Here is a 6,000-nt window from a genome sequence, read left to right on the forward strand (position 1 = left end):
ACGCGCAGGCCCAGTGGCCATGACCCACGTGGTCCAGCCGCTCCGCGGCATGTGGGATCCTCCCGGACCGGGGCACGAACCCGCGTCCCCTGCATTGGCAGGCGGACTCCCAACCACTGCGCCACCAGGGAAGCCCTATCTTCATTTTCAAATGGGGTAACAGGAAGTATCTGATGCTGTAGGCTATGCTCCTAATTACTAAGCCACACTTCATCTCAGTGATGACGTCTGAGACAGCGCCAGACTCCATATAAGCTACTCTGGAGTCAAAGCCTCCAGATAACAGGGGACCACCCGTTCCCTCTCCTCACCACTGGGCTCCTGTGGTTTGGCCATGGTGGAAGACGGGCGAGAGAAGGACAGACGCATGGAAGCTGTCCCTTCTTTCCTCCAGCCTCTCGTGAATGCAAGCTGCACGTTCAGGTTTCTGCAAAGAGTTGCCCTCACTGCTGTTCTGTTAAAGGATGGGGTGTGGGACAAAGAGAAAGGAGACCCAGGATCCTTGAGTCCATGTCTCTCAGAGCCAAAAGTAACCTTACAGATCGGCTGACCCCCTGCCAGATCCCACGCTTGGTATCAACCATTTTCTAGACTCAGCTTACAAACCGCCAGCAACAGAGAGCTTACTGCTTTTGGAAGCCTTCTCCATCCCCTGATAGTTAGGACTCTTAGAAAGTTCTTTCTTCCGGTGAATTGAAGCTGATGTCGATAGCCTTTACCCGCTGGGGTCTTTAGAGCAAGTCCCCTCCCTCTTGGGCAGACTCTGGGGTCAAGCTTTCTGTTCAAACCCCAGTCCCACCCCTCCACGGTTGTGTGACCTTGGGACAAATTTACTGGAGGCTCAATGCCTCAATTTTGGTTAATTTCCCACTGTTCCTGTGGAAGTTAGCCTAAAGCCAGATTTACCTAGGTTGATCCTCAGTGATCCATAGCTCCTTTCCATTGTCTGTGCATTACTTTGCACAATGCTTTTCCAACCACAAAGTGTTTTCCCATGCATTATCTCACCAGACCCTGGAAAACAGGGCTGCTGGAAAGGAAGGAGGCATGACTGGCATGTGGTTATCTCAGTTTTGCAGGTGAGGCAGGTCTCTGACCCCAATACCAGACTTACCTCCAAACTTACGCTCCTCACTCTTCTCACAGTTAGCATTCCAGGGCCTCCGAATGCCTTGCTCTCTCCTCCCTGGCGTTTCCCATGCTTACCTTCCGCCAGCAGCACCATTTCTCCTACCTCACTTTGCTGATCACTATTCATTCTTTAGGCTCCAAAGATGTCACACTTTGTCCAGGGATCTCCTTGCTTCCACCCACTCACTTACCCAACACCACTCTCATGTGTTCTTTTTTTTTTTTTTTAAAGACCCAAACTCCCCGATGGCTTTTGGGGGAAGGGTTTTTATTTTTTATTTTATTTATTTATTTTTTGGCTGCGTTGGGCCTTTGTTGCTGCGTATGGACTTTCTCTAGTTGCGGCAAGGGGGGGCTACTCTTCCTTGTGGTGTGTGGGCTTCTCATTACGGTGGTTTCTCTTGTTGCAGAGCACGAGCTCTAGATGTGCTGGCTTCAGTAGTTGTGGCACGCAGGCTCAGTAGTTGTGGTTCGCGGGCTCAGTAGCTGTGGCTTGCGGGCTCTAGAGTGCAGGCTCAGTAGTTGTGGCACACGGGCTTAGTTGCTCCGCAGCATGTGGGATCTTCCCGGACCAGGGACCGAACCTGTGTCCCCTGCATTGGCAGGCGGATTCTTAACCACTGCGCCACCAGGGAAGTCCCTCATGTGTTCTTATAGTACCCTGCGCTTCTTTAACAGATTGTTTGCCCCCACTTTATTATATTTTTAAATTTATCTTTATCTCACACTGGCTACTAAAATGTAAACTCCATGAGGACTATGTCTGCCTTATTGTTGTGTGGCTAGCATACAGCACAAAACTTGGAATAGAGTAATTGCTTATTAAATGTTTGTTGAATGAATAAATGAATGACTTGCCCAGTATTCCATAGTTAATAATGGCCTAAATTAGAATCCAGGTTTTATTTCTAAGTCCAAGAATTCTTTATACCATCTTCTGAACCTAACCTAATTCCTACCCTAACCCCTACTGTCCCTGTTCCCACTTAATTCCTTAGAATCTTAGATTGTTTATTTGGAAGGAATGCTAGCGCTCATCTGATTAAACCCCTTCATTTTATACATCAGAAAACTAAGATCCATCCATAGAGGTTAAGTGGTTTGCCTGAGGCCACACTGCAAATTGTGGCCATCCTTCCTGACTACCAGACTGGTGCTTTCCCACTGAGTTCACCGATGCATTCATGGACTCCTAGGGCTTTGTCTTGGGGGTGGGATTAGTAGTAAATAATTCCATCCAAATCCCTGCTTTATACTCTCTAGTTATTCCAAAATCCAAACACAAAAAGTCTGAGACATCTCAGAGGCAGAAGTGTCAGACAGGACTGGATGGAGAAGGTATGAGTGTGTGTGTGTGTGTGTGTGTGTGTGTGTGTGTGTGTGTGTGTTGGGGGATCATGGGAAGCCAAGGATGCAGACATGGAAACCAGGCTGTGCAGCACAGCCCCACTGTTGCGGGGTCTCTGGAGGTTCCCACTGTGGCCACTCCACTCCCTCTACCCCTGAAGCTGACCTTTGGGGCCAGAGATCAATAACCCAAGCTTTGGCTTCAGCCCCCTTTAGCCCTCCAGTGACCACAGGATGCTTAGAAGAGCAAGTGGGACTCAGGGTCCTTAAGTAACTGTCACTCTTCCCCAGCCCCACTTGGGGCACTGCTGGGGGAGGGGCCAGGGATGGGAACCGTTATGGAGAGACACAGGTGTGGTCGGTTCTCCCCTCCCCACCTGAGGAAGAACGAGACCTCTATCTCTCCTTGACCCCCACCCTCTTCCCCTTCTTACCGTCACCCAAGATTTCCTCCTGCCCTCTCCGTCTCCTCCCATATTTTTAGCACTGAGCCCTGACTCCCCTCACTGAACCCCTAAACTCCTATCTGAGCCTCCATCTTGGTTGCTGAGCCCCATTCCTCCCTCAGTGGAACCCTATATTTCTCCTAGCCCAAACTCCTTCTGTGATTCCCTCCCCGACCCCCGTGCTGTATAATCTGGAACAAGTTTTTTTCTTTTTCTTTTGTTTTATGGCTGCGCCCCGCAGGATCTTAGTTCCCCAACCAGGGATTGAACCTATGGCTCCTGCGTTGGAGTGCGGAGTCCGAACCACTGGACAGCCAGGGAAGTCCCAATGTGGAGCAATTTTATGCTTTTTCAGTCAAGGCAGTCGATGGGAATTCCTCATTCACCATTTTCTAAATATCTCGTCCCAGGTACCTTCTCATCCCTCACATCCCTCCAAGAACAACCCCATTGTTCTGGCCATAATATTAGCAGGACCCTGTTTCGGAAGCACACTCACCCACCCACGCCCCCCATCCCACCAACTTTCCATGCTCCCTGCCCACCATTCCTTTCCCACATCCATCCACCCCAGTGCCCTAGCCAATCGCTTCTGATTGATTGATTAGGGAGGAGGAGAAAAAGGGATCGATGGAAGAACCTGGGCCTATTCTATTGGAAGCTAAAGGTCCAGGAGGGAGGGATATTAATTTTGGGGAAGCTCAGGGGATGGTCCCTGTGGAGCTGTGTGGGCTGGTCTGCTGTGTCGGGGAGGATGGGTGCAGAGCTCAGACCCTGCTCTGAAGCTTGGGAGGAGAGCTGTGGTGGAGCTGATAGAAGTGAGAGGGAATGAATCTGTAGGAGTCTTCCCAAGACTACCCCACAGATAAGGAATTTACCGCCCCACTGTTCTTCCCAGTGCAGGGAGGAGTCCTGGGTCCCTGGTACTCCACGTGTCCAGTAGGGGGCGTTCCGTCACCACATTTCCCCTTTCCTCACCCATCAGAGTCAACTCCTTTCTTTCCTTCTCCCATTCAAAAATACCGTTTGAGCACCACTGTGTGCCAGGCACTGTGCACCAGACAGTACGCCATGGACTGCAAAAATACAGGCACCAACGAGACGGAAGGACAGACAAACAAGGTCCTAGGCTTCGTGGTGCTGGCAGGGTAGGATTACAGTGAATAGATAATTATTGTGATTTAATTTAAGGGAAAGGGGATCAGACAAAGCCTTCCTGAGCAACTGCCTTTTAAACTGAGACTTAACAGTTGCTTAAGTCTTGACCAGGTGACAATGTGGAAAAGAGGTGAAGGTGGGGTGTGCAGGGGTTGTGTTTCAGACAAATGGAACAATGTGCTTCAGAAACCTGGAGCAGGAAAAATCAGGGCCCCTTCAGAAGGAAGGAAAGAAGCCTGCCTTGTGGCTATATCCAGCTTTGGTCAGAGGTTTAACCTCTTCTATTGTGGAACACGCACAGCTAGAGCCCTCAACTTTCCAAGGCTCAGTTTTCTTGAGAATTGCATTTCCAGGGGAGAAGGGGAGGAGAGAGAGCCAGCAGGTCTCTGGGGCCTTTCTAGAGTAACCAAGCTTGGGAGGGAGAATTCCTGTTCATGCCCTCCCTAAGCTCAAAACTTTTTGTCCAGAAGGAGTGGAACAGAAGTCGATTTAGTTGAAAACTCAGGGCCCCTCCCAAGGCTGTGGAGGGAGCCAAGTCATATGCTGACATATTTTTATAAAATGTGAACAAACGAATTAATTTTTTTTTTGTTTTTTGGCCACACAGCTTGCAGGATCTCAGTTCCCCAACCAGGGATTGGAGACGCAAGCCTCCTGCAGTGGAAGTGCGGAGTCCTAACCACTGGACCTCTGGGGAATTCCCCACAAATGAGATATTTAATCACAGTTGGAAATCTGAAATGTGAAATACCAGCCACTAGTCTGTTAAAAAGTAGTATAGAGGAGTGCCAGACAATTAGTTAATACAAATATAATACAAATATATTTTATGATGTTAAATAAAATTTATGATTCATCATGACTTCTTTTCTCATTCTAAATAAATGTTCACTTGGGTTATATATTTTATATTTATAATCTTTTATTTCTTTTCTTAAAGCGGGCCTCCTAAACTGTAAAAGCTCCAGGCCCAATAAGACCTGCATCTGCCTGAGTGGGACTCCAGTGCCTGACTGCTGGCTCCAGACCTTAACTGGTCCCAGGATCCTTCCTCTCCCTTTGATCAGTCTCCCTGTGGTCCACATTGGGTGGATGGCTCATGGGTTATAGGAATGCCAGGGAGGGGCCCTTTGGAAAGAGGGGTGGAGAAGCATGTTGAGGGCTACAGAGCGTTGGAGCTGCCCCTCCTCAGCCCTTCCTTAGCTGGTCCCCAGAAGAGGAGCCACCTTCAACTATCCAAGGTATTTAGGCTGAAATGAAAGTCTGTGTGCATGTCAATGTCCGTTCACCCACTAGTTCATTCCTTCATTATGATGACCCATCCATCAGCTCTAAGGGCCTCAGTGGCTTTGATATCTACTTCATGGATGTGTGTTAGTCCTGAGTCAGACGTGTCTCCATGGACCCTTTCCCAGGTGGTGTTGTAGACAAAGGGTGCCCAGTCCACTTGAGTTGCTTAGGTATTTTGAGATGGGCGGGGAGAGGTGAGAATGGTTTGAATGTTGTGATTTCTTAGGATAGATAGAGCCTAAAAGAGGGGCACATCCCCATCGGTACTAGCTCATACTAATCCCTCAGACCCACATGCAAGAAGCTCTGAGGCTTAGAGATCTGGGTTCAAACTCTGATTCACCACTAATTGAACAGCCTGAGCCAGTACGCTCAGTTCTCCAAACTCTTGTTACCCACATTTGTAAAATAAGGATGTAATAAGACCTTCGCTTTTAACTTCTACATGAAAAGCCAATGAGATAATTAATGGTAAAATGTTTTCTTTTAACTTTTTATTTTGAGATTGTTTCAGATTTATAGAAAAGTTGCAAGAAGAATCAAAGAATTCCTGTATACCCTTCACGGAGATTCCCCAACTGTTAAAAAGTTACCTCATTTGTTATCATTCTCTCTCCCTTCCCCGTCT

The sequence above is a fragment of the Monodon monoceros genome, unplaced genomic scaffold (assembly GCF_005190385.1).
Source record: "Monodon monoceros isolate NGI ecotype Baffin Bay Population unplaced genomic scaffold, NGI_Narwhal_1 Super_Scaffold_18, whole genome shotgun sequence".
Classification (NCBI taxonomy): Eukaryota; Metazoa; Chordata; class Mammalia; order Artiodactyla; family Monodontidae; genus Monodon; species Monodon monoceros.